Below are 16,938 nucleotides of genomic sequence, written 5' to 3' on the forward strand. Positions count from 1 at the left end.
AAGACCCTTCCATATCATCAAGCCCTAACTTTCAGCTCATCAGTTGTCAGTTTAAAAAGCACATGATTAAATCTTGTTTCTACAGATAACACCTGTCAGAAACAAAAATGATAAATTCACCTGAAAGTACAGGTGAAGTTTAATAATAACTATGGAAACTGTATGTTTGCTTGTATTTCCTTTTAAAGAAGCTGGCAAATAGTTATAAACTTTTACAAAAATAGAGTTGAGCTAAATTCAACACATCTTCAGCTTTATAAAAGTTCACACGCTCTGTGTTTACTCACCTATTCTAAACTTGTTTTTTTCTTGCATATGCTTGACCGAGTGCTTATGAATTTTTAAGCAGTCGGGATCAAATAAACATTGAAAAGTAAATAAAGGCATTTCTAATACTATCAAGGTGTTATGGTGGATTTGCACTCCAGCAAAAATCCCTGAAGAAAATATATTCTCATCAAACAAGACACTTTCACAATCCTACTCTTCTTTGGAAGCTTACATTCCATAATTGAAGGCTGGAATTTTCCTCTTGTTGATTTCATAGTATGTGTAATAGAAGTTAGTCTGTCTATTCATGTTCCTGGATATTAATATACTGAAACAATTCTAAGTATAGTACATGACATTTGGATGTCACTGTTTTGGCAAAGCAACAACTTTGCCTTGAAATTATTCTGTTCAGACCTCGAAAAAAAAATTTTTTTTTTTACTTTTTTTAAAGTTACCATGTCATATACAAAACAGACATCCTCACTGCATTCCTGAGTCTCCCCTAAATACAAGTTTATCACGTCCCTAACTCTCAGAACCACTGGGATCAAGGATGCAATGAGAATCCTTGATTGCATATGGTGTGGAGAGACGCTGGCCAAAGGTTTGAGAAGAAGCAGAGTGTAAGAAATAGGGCAAGGCTTGGAGATACCATGAAGTTTAGGGATGTGCAGTTTAAATCTGATGTAATTTATAAGAACAGTTTCTTTACATTTTTTTCTACCAACCATTTTGTTACAGCTGCATCAAAACAGCTGTTTCTGCTAGAGACCATCAGAAAACAGATGGTACCCTCAAAAGGTAATTAAGGAGAGTTTAAGGAAGGAGTTTTCACACATATTTAGGCAGGGTTAAGGGAAAGACATGGCCTGCTGGAACATTCTACAAGAAGCCATCATGCAAAGCTGTGACCACCACAGCCCTGAGCCCAGAGAGCATAGCTGTAACTGAGTTCTGAATCCATCTGGTTATTGAAGGCAAGGGAACTGATCTGAATCTATAGGCAGAGGACACTTCTAGGAGCAAAGAAAGTAGTGGAGATCGTGGAGAGCAATGGAGAGTGGATCTGGAATGGAAAATAAGAAGAGCTAAGCACAGTTCTTCCTTTTGCTCCTCAGGATACACACTTCTTTGTCTGGATGTCTGTCATCATATTACACCTAGTTGGTTTCAATGGAATCACAATCCTACCCAAAACCTAAACCGAAACACTGCCTGCCATCAGTATACTCTTTTATATCATGGAAACGGGGAAAACAGGCAGAGCGAGAGGAGATACGCATATTCAGTGGAAAACATCGATTATCTTTTTAGCAAAAAAAGGGCTGGTGCTCTCATCCTTGTTTTTATTTGTTTATTTTTCAAATGTGTAAAATCAGATAATACCAGCATCACGATGGGCTGTTTGGATGCCATCAACATGTAGTGGCCCATGATCCAGCATTCAGGCTCTGTCGAGGCCCCATAGCAAGCATGGAGCTGCTTTTCAAGCATGCTTTCAAGCTCCTGAGGAAGACATGGCCTTATTCCACAGCCCAAGATGTTTGTACTGTGATTACCATATTGAGACTTGTCAGAGGCTCCTGCAATACCCATATAGTCCAGAAACTTCCAGTATATAAAGCTCAAGTGACAGGCCAGTTTGCCAGCAGCTTGGATTCGCTGAAGAAAGACCTTACACAGATACTTTCTGTACTCTTTCAAAAACAATATAAGTGCGTTCTCTCAGCAACTGTAACAGCTCCTATATTCAAGGAAATATATTATTTTCATCAGAGAAAGGGATCAGATCGTTTTAAGATTTTCTTTCTACAAGCCCTAAAGAAGGCTTTTTTCTTTACTTCCACCTCTATTCCTCTCTACCCCAACCCTCAGTTGTTTGTTTCCTATTATTTTCCCAACTCCTTCCTGCAAGAGGCACTCAGCTCATCTCCGTGCAAAACATAGGCAAACTGAGGTTGCCAACATAGTTTGTGAAAGAAGAGAAATCTGCTCATTCATGCAAGATAATTATTTCTTTTGCTTTCCTCTCTCAACTTTGAGTGATAACTCCAATGAGGGCGAAAGCTCTGCTTCTTCAGGAAGTGACTCTATTTTAGAATGTCATTTTACATCGTGAAGTTCTATACCACAGAATCTTGATAAAGTACTTGGAGAAACTCTTTGTAGAGTAACAATTTTAGCAGAGGTAAATTCACATTAAGTTTTCTGCAACAATTAGAGCAATATGATTGGCAGGCCTAGGATGATATGATGTCTATTTTATGCACTGCAGCTTGGATAAAAATGGTTGGATATGCAATAAGGAAAAGTAGGGGTTATGCTGTGGAAACTTACTTCACCAATTTGAATATTTATCTTATTGTAGGCGTCCTAGGAGATTTCAAGTTTAACTCAACATATGGTCTGTAAATTTTAAATTAAATTTATTTTATAAATTTGACACAATAGGAGTTAAGCTCAGATGAAGGATATAAGCATATGGTGGATTTTCCACTAATTGAGAGCCTTACACCATGAGAAGTAAGTAGAAGAGGGGTTTAGTAGCTTTAGTTTCATTTTTATGACTATATATAACTGAACAGATTACTTTTATTGTTTGTTAGTTGTTATTCTAAAGCATAGGTGGAAAAGATTTTTTAATAAAGCACATTCAAGGAAATAACTGTTCCACTAAAACAATTTAGATTTTTATATATGTATATATTTTCATATATAATTATATGCATATATGCACTCATGTGTTCATAACCACGTGTATTTCTGCTCGTCCAATAGTTATTCCTCTTTTTTACTGCTTTATTGAAGTACAATTGACAAATAACATTTTAAGATATTTAAGGTGTACAATGTGACGATTCGACATATGTATACATTGTGAGCTATCCCCCTTTAATAAGACAGTACATTTCCAAACGGTAGATATCTCTAATCTCAGGACATCTTTGTCCTGAGGGATTTTTCAACCTCCCACACACCTCCCACTAGCTCTCTAATCCTCTCTAACCTAGCTCCTGCTCCCATCACTCCACAAAAATCACCCAGAATAAATTCACCACGGATCTGAATCCCCTAAATGCGCAAATGTTTTTAGTCTTCGTATCCTTCCCAGTATCTGAATCAGTTGACAACTCTTTGTAAGAAGAAGAGTTTTCTTCTTGAAACATTTTTCCTTAGCTTCCTTGACACTGTACTCTCATGATTAACTGGTTCCTCTTTCCCTTTACTTATTCTTTTTCCTTGCTTATATTTAAACAAAGAACACACTTTTCAGACCTGATTCTAACTCATCAGTATGATGAATATATTTTCCTCTTGTCTTCCCCCTTTCTACTGAACTCTCCTCAGAAATGTAGACATAGGCATTAAGCTGAATGGTTTATTTGTTGTAAACCAAACATCGAGTAGAATGGTTTAAGGCCATGAGCTTTCCAAACAGCACAAAAATCTTTATTTCTGCTTGGTGAAGTGAAGGAGCCAGGAAATGTTAAGTATTCTGCCATCTTTGTCTTAGCCCCTCTTCACTTTTGGCCACATCCAGGCTCCTTCCTGATTTTGCTAATACAGCAAGGCCCCTGTATCAAGAAGTAGCTCTGGACAAAACCTACCAGCTTCCTCAACACCACCACACAAAATATAGACCTCCAAAAAAGCTGTTTCTGCATACTGAGAGTCCAAAAGATTCATTCCCTTTGTGCCTGGGCCATTTCCCTGAGTTTTCCTTCCAAATCATGGGGCTGTGTAGAATTCTACTGAGAAAAGTGGTAACTATGGAGTTACACAAATTTTCTTTTCTCCCCTCATTTTCCATGATCCCTCACTGGTGCTTGTGAGAGGAGAGTGAATCTTCTCTCAATATTTTCTCTGCTACCATTTTCGTTTCTAGCCTAAAGATTTTGGAGTGTGAGACAAACTTTTCTTCTGTTTCCATGGCTGAAATGGGATTTTTCTTGTTTTCTGGGAAGATTACTTTGGTATTTCAACAAAGATCTGGGGGTAAGAGAGCTGGATACCTCTCTTCAAGCAGCTGCTATTTTGGAAATAATACCACACACTGAGATTTTTTTTTTTTGGATATACAACTTTTGCCAATGTTTTCAGTCTACATGCAGAAGGAAATTAAGGGTCTCTACAATCAACTGTATGACTCTTTATCATCAGTTCTTAAATGTAATTTGCAGGTTTTCTCTTATACATAAGTATAATCCAGGATGAAACATCTCCCCTCAAATGTTTTGGAAAATGTTTTGAGATCCACAGGGGAAGGAAGCTCTAGGATTCCCACATGAAAAAAATTGTAATATTCATTGGGGTCTCAATAGAGCATGCATTTTGTAAACAAAGAGAAACAGAAAATATACATTTTAAAATACACATTTTAAAAACAATGAGAGTTACCAGAAAAAAGATAAAGTGTATATGTTAAGTATATATATATATACACACACACACATATATAAAGGAGAGTCACAGTATTGTTATAGAGATTTTTTTTTTATTTTAGAAGAATTGAAATAAAATTATTTTTATGGGGGTGCTGATATCCCTCATAACTGCCTGATCTGGAGGTTTTAGAAAAATATGGTTTGATAAGCTGAATCATCTATTCCTATTTCTGAAGATACATTGTAGTTCTAAAGTTTATTATACAGAAGGAAAAAAAATGGCTCTCAGGGAAAGAGAAATAGCACATTTTTACAAGAGAAAATAAAATCACTTTGTTTGGAAACTGGTATTTCCATTCTAGGAAACTTTAATCCAACTGGCTGTGTGTGTGAAATAATGAGCCCAGGAGTCAACAGACTTTTTTTTTTTTCCAATAGCAAAGGTCACAAGCCTTTGGTTGTACACACTGGAGCTGTTCAAACTTGCAGGGTACATGAGCTTCATTTGAAAAGCCTTTCTGTGTGATGGCTACTGTGTCTCCATTAGTCAGAGTATAGCTTATTTCAAGGGTGAGGGTGGCATGTTCAAATGCTGAATTTAGACAAGAATCTTAAGAAATATAATTTTGTTGGTAATTGCAAAATGACATTTAGTCATTTCAAGTAACATCTTAGTATGGTTCCACTTCAAGGGAATAGTCATTTTAGACATTGGTTAAATACATTTTTTTTCCCAAAATGCTGGGAAAACTAGGTAAATTATGCATTTATATAGCCATTAAAATATTGTGATGGTTAATTTTGTGTGTCAGTGTGACTGGGTCACAGGGTGCACAGATTAAAGGTTTTTTCTGAGTGTGTCCGTGAGGGTATTTCTGAATGAGATTAACATTTGAACAGGTGAATTCAGGAACATCTCTCCAATGTGGATGGGCATGATGCCTTCCTGCCTGCCTGCTTGAAATGGGACATTAGTCTTCTGCTCTTTGACTTGGATTAATACTCTTGGTTCCCATAGTCCTCAGGTCTTTGGACTTGGACTAGTATTACACCACTGGCTTTCTTGGGCCTCCAGTTTCCAGACAGCAGATTATGGGAATTCTCAGCCTCCACAAAAACAATACTCCATTCCTGGGGCCATTGCAGAGATGAGTGCCACTGTCAAGGACTTGAAAGTTGTAGAGGTGAGGATTCCCACCCATCCTCACTCAGCTCTCCTGAGTACAGCCTGTGTAGAAGACAGACGGATCTTGGAGATTGGCACTGGATTATTGTAAATTAAACCAGGTGGATACTCAAATTGCAGCTTCTGTACCAGACGTGGTTTAATTGCTTAAGCAAATTAACACAACCCCTGGTACCTAGTATGAAGTTATTGATCTGACAAATGCCTTTTTCTCTACCTTGTCTGTAAGGTTCACCAAAAACAGCTTGTTTTTAGCTGGCAAGGCCAGCAATACACCTTCACTGTCTTACCTCAAGGTTAGGTCAAGCATAACCCTATGTCATTATTTAGTTCACAGAGATTTTGATCACCTTTGTCTCCACAAGATGTCACACTGGTCCATTACATTGATGACATGCCAATTGAACCTAGTGAGCAATAGGTAGCAACTACTTTAGACAGAACAGTGATACATTTACATATCAAAGGGTGAGAAATAAATCCAACAGAAGTTCAAGGAACTCTTGCCTCAGTGAAATTTTCAGGAGCCCTGTGCTTTGGGTGATGTTGAGATATCTCTTCTAAAATGAAGGATAAGTTGTTGCACCTGGTCCCTGCTACAACCAAAAAGGAAACACAATGCCTAGTGGAGCTCTTTGCATTTTGGAGGCAACATATTCCTCATCTGGGTGTATTACTCTGGCCCATTTACCAAAGGACCTTAAAATCTGCTAGTTTTCAGTGGAGCCCAGAAAAAGACAAGGCTCTGCAACAGAACAAGATTTTCATTCTGTAGCTTGAACCAAAGGATCCGGCAGATCTATGGTGCATTAAGAATTGGTGGCAGATAGTGATGCTGTTGAAGGCTTTGGCAGGCCCTTTTAAGTGCATTGCAACTTAGGATTTTGAAGCAATGCCTTGTCATCCTCAGCAAACAACTATTCTCCTTTTGAGGAACAGTTTTTGCCTGCTACTGGGCTCAGTCGAGACTGAATGCTTAACCATGAGCCACCAAGTTACCATGAGAACTCACTTCACCACACAATATATGCTGCCACGTGGCTCATGGAATTCACTGGTTTCACCATGTTCCCCACCACCCTGAAGCAGCAACATTTCTTTTTTTTCCCTATGAATTTATGTTCTGCTGGCCCAAAATCTTAGAGGGAGGAATGCTTCTACCAGGAGACACAAAAATAATTCTGTTTAACTACAAGTTAAGACTGCCGCTCAGGCAGTTTGGATTTCTCATGCCTCTGAATCAGCAGGCAAAGAAGAAAGTTGCAGTACTGGCTGGGGTGAATGATTCTGAATACCAAGGGAAATTGGACTACTCCCCAGTGGAGGTAAAGGAAGAGAATGTTCAGAATACAAGAGATTCCTTAGGGATCTCTTAGTATTACCATGCCCTGCAATTAAGGTCAATGGAAAAGAACAACAACTCAATCCAGACACTACTACTAAAGGCACAGATTCTTCAGGAATGAAAGTTTGGGTCACCATACCAGGTAAAGAACCAAGACTTGCCAAGGTGCTTCTGAAGTCAATGGGAATGCAGAGTGAGTAGTGCAAGAAGGTGGTCATCAATACCACCTATGAGCATGTGACCACCAAAGATTAGATATATTTGTTTTCCTCGTCTCTTATTCCTTTATTATGTAACATGGGATACATAAGATGTATTGACTTAATATCATTGCATTAATTACTGTTAATTTTAATTTGCACTATTTAAATTAAGGGATATCAAATGGAAGAGTAAATATCACTAAAGGACTTTACCTTCTCTTCTGGGAAGGGATTATTGTACTTTTGGTTTATGCTGGATAGTTGTAACCTGTTAGGCAGAATTATGACCTTGTTATTTTATTTATTTGGAGAAAAATATGGTTTAAGGAGATTCATATGAGTTCCAAGTTGACAAGGGGTTGACTTGTGAGAGTTAATTTTATTTGTCTATGTAACTAGGCCACAGTGTATCCAGATTAAACATTTCTGGGTGTGTCTGTGAGGGTATTTCCAGATGAGATTATCATTTGAATTGGTGGACTCCTAAAGTAAATTACCCTTCCCCGTGTAGTGTGCATTATCCAATCCACTGAGGGCCTGAACAGGACAAAAAGTGGAGGATGGGAGGATTTACTCCCTCCCTGCCTGCCTACATGCTTGATTGAGCTAGGACATCAGCTTTCTCCTATCCTTGGACTGGACTGTTAGATTTGTTTCTCTGAAGAACCCTGATTAATACAAATATGCAAGAATATTATACTTTCAGTGCTAGCCAGATAATATAATTAAGTCAAAAAACTTTAAATATTACTGTGGTGCAATTCAAGGAAACTAAATAAAATCTCCTGCTTACAGTTATGTACCTGCCAAGCCCCTGCCTCCACCATCACCACTGACTTGCATGTTATCTCAAATTCAACAATTTCCGATCTTTTTCTTTGAATCTGTAGGTACATCTCTAGTATGGTTATTAAAATACAAATGTAGCAATCTGTGATACTTCTCTTATTAATTATCACCTTGGGAGTAATTAGAAAGGGCAGCAACTTCAGAGCAACTTAGAGTTATGGGAGCAGAGGGGTTTGACAAAAATGCTGAGTATGTGGACTGCAAACTTTGTCTCTATCAACATTTTACTGGAGAACTGACTCTAATTGTTAAAGCCTGCAAAGGCCATGTCACAAAATGATGAAGAGTGTCATTTCTAGAACCAAATTACCAAGGTTTGAAACTGGGCTAAAACAGTTTCTAGTTGTGTGAATTTGGCTATGTTATTTAGCATTTTTCTTACCGTGTCCTCATTTGTAAAATGTGGATGATACCTTACAGGGTTATTTTAAATATTAAATATATTAATAAGCAAGAATATATAACAGTGTGCAGCATATTTTAATTAAGAAGTGTTACCAAGTTTCAAAAAGTAGTGAATACAGTGGATATTTAATAATATGTATATGGCTTTAAGTTATATATTGCTTAGACTGAAGTCTGCCAAGAACATAAAACCTTTACATATATATTTATTTATTTGTAGTAGTACTTTATGCAAATGCATCCTTAGCAATATTTTTTCTGGCTAGTTTCACCTATGTTTATGTATAAATTTGAAACTTCTATGTACATAAAAAATATGAAGACTTACCAAATTGTGTTTAAGTGTGCCATTTTAAGATCTCACTATGATTTGAACTACACAGACTTGTATAAATATGGGCATATGTTCCCATCCTTTTGTGACATATTAAACATTTTTAATTTAAATTTAACAGTTTTCAATTAATTTAGCTCTTATATTTTCTTGAAGCTTTCATCTACTTAGAGATAAAACATGTACTCTACATATGTTTAATTATTTCAAATTCCAAGAAACACATAAATTTTATGACACCATAAAATGTACTTTTAATAGTTTTTATTATTTAATTATATAGTTCTGTATAACTGAGAAGAAATAAAACCAAAAAGTATAAAATAATTTTCTATTACTTCTCAACCATGAAACCATGTAGGTTTTAATTTTTCCTCTTCTTCATCCAAATGTCAAATCATAATTTAATAATAAAATTGTGATCTGCAATTACTGCAAGGCATTTCTGAGATTGGTGGTGGTATGTAGAGTATAATATTAATATTTTTTTATGAAGTTGCTATTCTATGTTGGTTACTGAGGTTTCTGGCTACTTTTTGTGTTTATAACAAAACTTTTTCTTCAATGAAATACCATAAGTAATTGTAATGGATACTTTATCATGTTCATTTATTTCATATTGGTTTGCTGAGGTTACTATGTTTATACTGTGTTTTATGCTTTGAGTACTTTTACCATACCTACTTTACCATATTGTTGTACTTATATATGCATTCCATATTTATCCCAGTTATTTTATGTATTTCGTGACCAAATTTTCATATAAACTCACCTCAGAGTAAGAGTTTTTTTCTTTCTATAATCAGTATCTCTATATCTACTATGTAAGCCTCTGTTTTCCAAGGTCTTAAGCTAAGGTCGTCGGCTTAGGAAGTGGGGCCATATTGGGGTAGAGCCAAATGACTTGTGGCCAGTTAACCACTTAATCCTCACAACTAAGAAGCTATGAGGAAGACTAGCTAGGCACAAATTTTCCTATTTAGGATATAAGAAAATGGACACAAAGCAGTTTAATGATTTTTATATTTCATTCAGGACCCATGTGGATAATCCAGAATAAGCTTCTCTTTTCAATAACCTTAACTTAATCTCATCTTTGCCATGTACAATAATATTCACAAGTCCCAGGTTAGGATGTAGACATCTCTTTTTGAGGGCCATCATTTAGCCCACTACATAGGGTGACCCAATCAATCAGAAGAGATGTTACATAGGGGGAGAAAATCCAGTAATATGTTGTCTGTAAGAAATTCACTAAACAAAAAAGGATACAAAGCCCCCAAATAATTCAATATAGAAATTTTAATATCAAATGATATATAATTTAAGCTAAAAGTATCATGAGCAGTAATACTTTAAATACATATAAACAGAAAATAGATTCAGAAGTTACAACAATTTTAAATTGTTAATATATAACCCCCAGTTTTATAAATACACAACTAAAAAGTTGGAGAGGGAAAAGAACAAATAAACTATTACAGTTTTAAATTTACCTCTCAGAAAGAAATATGCCAATCACATAATAAAAGGAAATCTATATATGAAATTATAATAATGTGATTAATATGCTTGAAACCAAAAAAACAAGACTAAAGAAGAGACTTTCTTAACTTGACCTAGTGTGTATATTAAAAGTTAATAACAAAGATGATTTTCTTTTTGTTTTTCCTTCTGTGGTAAGAGCATTTAACATAAAATCTACCCCGGTGACAAATTATTAATTATATACAACATAGTACTATTAATCATATATTATAGTAGATCTCCAGAACTTATTTTTCTTGTGTAACTGAAATGTTGTGTCCTTTGATTGACATCTCATCATTTTCCCCCTGCCCAGGACTTGGTAACTAGTTTCTAGTTGTGTGAATTATACTCTCTGCTTCTATGTGTTTGACACAAACATGATTCTTAATAGAAAATTGTTAGAAATATTTCTTGTGGGACCTGAAACAAGATAAGAATTCTCACTATTGCCACTACTAATAAATAAAGGATTAAAATCTATGGCCAGCAAAATTATTTTTTTTAAATAAGATGTAACAGTTTTAAGGATTGGTATAGAAAAGTCAAAATGTTATTTGTAGATGATATGATTATAAAATAAGATATAACAGTTATAAGGCTTGGTATAGAAAAGTGACAATGTTATTTGCAGATGATATGATTATCTATATAGAAAACTCAACAGGATCAAGAGACATTTATAGAGCTATGAGAAAATTTAGCAAATATCCTATTGTGCAAGACCAACTTATGGAGCCATCTGTGTTTTTCTATACCATCAATAGTCAATTAAAATATAATAGAAAATGAGATATTATTCATAACATCAGAAAAAGAGATGATACAGATGGATAACTTTTCTTATCAAATACTATGGCAAAATGACAATGCCATGGTTTAAGCAAAATGGTGAAATTGATTGGTGTAGGGCCTTATAAATAATATGAGTATAGTGGGCTGAATGGTGACTCTTCAAAATACATGTCATGACCTACTTTTTGGACCTATAATTATCACCTTATATGGTAAAATGGTGGTTATTCTTTTATATGGCAAAAAATGTGTTTAAGGATCTTGAAAGGTGGAGGTTATCTGGATTATCAAGGTGGGCCCTAAATGCCATCACAAGTGAGAGAAAGACAGAGGGAGATTTTACACACAGATACATAGAGAAGAAAGTGATGTAAAGGTGGATCAAAAAGAGATGTGGTCATGAGTCAAGGAAAGATAGATGTGGCCATGAACCAAGGAAAGACAATAACAACAATAAGTTAGAAGAGGAAGGAATGGGTAACCCCCAGAGCCTCTGAAAGGAGTGTGGCCCTCTTGACACCCTGATACCTTTCATGTTACCCCAAGAAATAACTTGTGAGGTGAGCCCCAGCATCTTTGAAGAGCTTTGGTTATCTCTTTTCTGTAGGCCAGAAATTACAGTGTGGAACTGCTGCTAGTGAACAGTGATCCTTCTATGAAATGGGGATAACTGATGTCATGGTGTCAGAGAACAGGGGCCAGAACTCAATCACCAAAGACAAGGTGGGTCTGGTTACCAAAATGGATCGCGAAGTCAAAGCGGTAACCAGAAGTGCTGAGAAAGAGATAGGGAGTCTATGAAATTGTTGATTAATGAAATGTAATGGAAGAGTTCTATATTGAGTAACTTGAATCACCAAAACAGAACCATGCTCCCTCAATCAGTTCCCAGACGTGAACCACTTTATAGACCCAGAACTCCTTGAATGAAGGGTAGGCTGGCTTCCTTTGAGAAAGAGTCCAGAAATGCCAAAAATTTATACTGTTGATCTTTCTCCCAGACTTCTTAAAAGGAGCATATAGCCTTTTAGTGGGCTTACTACAAACTGGGGAAAAAGAAATATCCAGATTTTTCGAGGATTACTAGACATTGGCTCTGAAGTGACACTAATTCCAGGAGATCCATATGTCATTGTGGTTTATTACTCAAAGGAAAGATATATGGAGGTCAAGTGATCAATGGAGTTTTAGCTCAGGTTCATCTTGCACTGGGCCCATTTTGTCCTCAAGACCATCCTGTGGTTATTTCCCCAGTTTCAGAATGTATAATTGGAATGGACTTACTTAGCAACTGCCAGAATTCCACACATTGTTTCCCATACCCGTGGAGCGAGGACCGCTGTGGTAGGAAAGGTGATGTGGGAACCACTAGAGCTGCCTCTATTTCGGATAAATAGTAAACCCAAACCAAATATCACATTTAGGTAATTATTTGAGAGAGTAATGCCACCATCAAGGACTTGAAAGATGCAGAGGTGCTGATACCCACTACATCCCTATTCAAATTACCTTATTTGTCCTGTGCAGAAAACAGATGGATCTTGTGGCATGATAGCGGAGTTTTATAAAATTAACCAAATGGGGACTGCAATTGCAGCTGCTATTCCAGATGTTACTTCATTGCTTCAACAAATTAACACATCCCTTGGTACCTAGTATGCAGCCATCGATCTGGCAAATATTTTTTTTTCCTTGAGGAGTGGTAGTAAAGATCACAAGAAGCAATTTGCTCTCAGCTCAGAAGGCCAGCAATACACCTCCATTGTCCTCCCTCAGGGTTATCTCCATCCCTGTGTGATAATTTAGTCTGTAGGGAGCTTGATTGCTTTTTCCTTTCACAAGATATTATACCAGTCTACTATATTGATGATGTTATGCTTATTAGGTATAATAAGCAAGAAGTAACTACTACTCTAGGCTTATTGTTACAACATTTGCATGTTGAAAGGTGAGAAATATATTCCACAAAAATTCAGGGGACTTTCACCTTAGTAAAATTTCCAGGAGGGCTGTGGTGTGGGGCATTTTGAGACATTTCTTCTAAGGCAAAGGATAAGTTGTTGCATCTGTTCCCCTCCTATAAGAAAAAAAGAGGCAGTGCCTAGTGGGCCTCTTTGGATTTTTGTGGAACTATATCCCTCACTTGGGTGTTATATTCTGAGCCAGCTAGCAAGTAACCTGAAAGTCTGCTAGTTTTGTTTGGGGCTCAGCATAAGAGAAGGTTGTGCAACAGGCCCAGCCTCCATGCAAGATGCTCTGCCATTTGAGCTCCAAGAGTCAGCAGACATTGAAGATTAGATTACTACCACATTTATAAAGGAGTTTTCATTCCCACTAATAAAATAATGCAAATAAGAAGGCGATAAGATACCACTTTATGGACATCAACTTGGCAAAAAAAGAGAAATTCAGATAACATCAAGTTTTGATAAGGATGGGGGAAAAGAACTGTGAATATCTTGCTGTTAAGAGTGAAGCCTAGTAGCCACTCTGGAAAACAGTGTGGAGGTTCCTCAAAAAGTTGAAAATAGAGCTACCCTACGACCCAGCAATTGTACTACTGGGTATTTACCCCAAAGATACAAATGTAGTGATCTGAAGGGGTACATGCACCCCAATGTTTATAGCAGCAATGTCCACAATAGCCAAACTATGGAAAGAGCCAAGATGTCCATTGACAGATGAGTGGATAAAGAAGATGTGGTACACACACACACACACACACACACACACAATGGAATATTATGCAGCCATCAAAAACCCCCCTGAAATCTTGCCATTTGCGACAATGTGGATGGAACTAGAGGGTATTATGCTAAGCGAAATAAGTCAATCAGAGAAAGACATGTATCATATGATCTCACTGATACGAGGAATTCTTAATCTCAGGAAACAAACTGAGGGCTGCTGGAGTGGAGGGGGTGGGAGGGATGGGGTAGCTGGGTGATAGACACTGGGGAGGGTATGTGCTATGGTGAGCACTGTGAATTGTGTAAGACTGTTGAATCACAGTCCTGTACCTCTGAAACAAATAATACATTATATGTTTTAAAAAAAAAAAAGAAGATAGTAGGAAGGGAAAAATTAAGGGGGGGGGAATCGGAGGGGGAGATGAACCATGAGAGATTATGGACTCTGAGAAACATACTGAGGGTTCTAGAGGGGAGGGGGGTGGGGGGATAGGTTAGCCTGGTGATGGGTATTAAAGAGGGCACGTATTGAATGGAGCACTGGGTGTTATACACAAACAATGAATCATGGAACACTACATCAAAAACTAATGATGTAATGTATGGTGATTAACATAACATAATAAAATAAAATTAAAAAAGAGAGTGAAGCATAGTTAGACAATTATCCATCCTAGAGAGAATTGTGTGAGTAATTATTCAAATTAAGTATATCTATAGCCTATGACTACCCTATTATATGTATCTGTCCTAAAAACTATTTGTATATGGTCTATAAAAAATATATTTCTACATTTATTGCATCACTCTTTCAGGTGGAAGAGGCTGGAAACAACCCAGCTCCCTATTACTAAAGGAACTGGAGAAGCAAACGTAAAGGATGAAGTGCTAAAAGCATGAACTCAAGGTACTCTCAGAAGTACCAATAGATCTTATAGAACGTATTGTTGAGAGTATTGGATAAAAAAAAAAATGCGCTTCATAGCAAGATATCGTTTCTGTAGATCAAAAATACATACAAAGGAAATGATATATTTTAGAGGTGTGTAGATCTAAGGACATACAACAAATACATTCAAAAGGGTATCTGTGTAAGGGAGAGAGATAGGATTGGGGAGTCTGGATGGAGGGGAAATAAGAAAAATTAAAATAAAGTAAATGATAATAGATAACTGATTATAGTGTGCAATAATCTGAAGAATTGATCAACCTAAGTGCATATATCTGAGCACGAGTAGATGAGGGAAAGATAGAAAGCAAGAGATATAAACTACTGTTAGGAATTTTTAAATTGATAGCATATTTATATATTTAGTAATATATATTAAGATTTTTAAAAAATGTATATCATTTACCCAGCAATATATTTAGAGCCATTTATCATGAGAGAATAAGCTCTGACCAAAGCTTGTGTTACATTCATCAACACACTATTCAGAAAAGTGGAAAGATTAAGAAACCTAAACATACATCAATATGGGATTAGTTAATTGTTGGTTAAATAAAATATAAAAGACTTCTTAAAAGCAAAGCTTACAAATTACATTGTGGAGATACTGACACAGGGGAAAAAACATGGATTTTATTTTTATGTTAAAAATCAGATTACAAATTGGAATATGTAGAATATACACACATGTATGTAACATACATAGAGAATGAATGAATATATAGAAATAAAACTCTGATAGTTATTTTCTCTTAGTTATGAAATTAAGCAACATGTATTAATGGTTCAATAAAAGAAAAGACAACTATTCTATGAAAGAAAAAGGACAACTCTTTGATATATATATCTCTCATCAAAATCCACTAATTACTTTAAGATATAGTAAGTCTGGTTATCTAAATACTTTTATAACAAAGATTTAATTTTATTTCTTCCAAAATTATTGTCATTACTGTACACTTCAGACATGCATCCTTTTAGTAGTTTATTAAATATTTACCACACTGTCTCTTACCTAATGTGGTTGATAAGGGAAAAATCTCTGCCCTAGAGAAGCCCATGATAGAGATATAACATATTTGTAAATAGATTAATTATACAATGCTAATGCAAAGACTCAGTGTAGAAACATGGCCCAAGAGTTTTTTAATACTACAGACATGTTATTATGTCCTATGTGCCCTCACCTGTGAGGCAAAATAGTATGGAAATAGAATAATCTGAGGAAGATTAAGGCGGAATCTGAGATAAACTAACCTAGTTGTTGGATTGACTGGCTTCTTTGAGAATGGTCTTCCTTCCAGATCACAGTGTCCAAAGGTATCATTTACTGAGAAATATATAAAAGTATATGTCTTAAATATAGCTACGGTAGTCATCTGTTGAAAGGTTTTATAAAATGTGTTTTGGTAGAAGTAATACCCAACTAGTTCTTGAAGGTCTTGGAAAATTTTGTGCTCTCGAATGAGAGAGCTTGAAAAGCAAAACGAGGTCTAAGGACCGCATACAAATGGGCTACAGAGTACAAATGAGAGGTCAAGAAAATCCCTCTTTGGGGATCTGAGCACAGAGTGTACTGAGTACAAAAGCCTGAGGCAGCTAGGCCCGCTCAGGGACATCAGATACCAGGCGTGTAGCAAAGGTTTGTGTTGACATTTGCTTCATGATGAATAAGTTGTCAATTCAGATGTTATTAATACAAATCAAAGGGCAACAATGAACGTTCTAAGAAAGGTGATTTCTCAAATGATGCCCTACTGTATACCACATTTTGAAAAAGCCCCAAATGTACTAGAACCAACGAATGATGCAATCAAAGAACAGAAAACTAATATGCTATTTCATTTTTTCAAAAGGTTGACAGTAGGAAAGAATCACTTAACAAAGAGACTCTTCTAAAGGGAACATGTGTAAGAGTGATTTAAACAAAAGGGAAGGTGTTTTTGCATTTTCTAAGTATAAGAGCCTGGCAGTTGATTTGGGCTGTTTTTTATGAC

The 16,938-nt window shown here is 36.2% G+C and overlaps 2 pseudogenes; both read left to right on the forward strand.

Annotated features, from left to right (window-relative positions):
* Positions 1-6,928, forward strand: part of LOC110587638 — a 41,429-nt pseudogene extending 34,501 nt beyond the window's left edge.
* Positions 6,929-12,268: 5,340 nt separating this feature from the next.
* Positions 12,269-13,619, forward strand: LOC110587637 (annotated as a pseudogene).
* The last annotated feature ends 3,319 nt before the right edge of the window (positions 13,620-16,938 follow it).

Source organism: Neomonachus schauinslandi, chromosome 3 (genome assembly GCF_002201575.2).
Source record: "Neomonachus schauinslandi chromosome 3, ASM220157v2, whole genome shotgun sequence".
Taxonomy (NCBI): domain Eukaryota; kingdom Metazoa; phylum Chordata; class Mammalia; order Carnivora; family Phocidae; genus Neomonachus; species Neomonachus schauinslandi.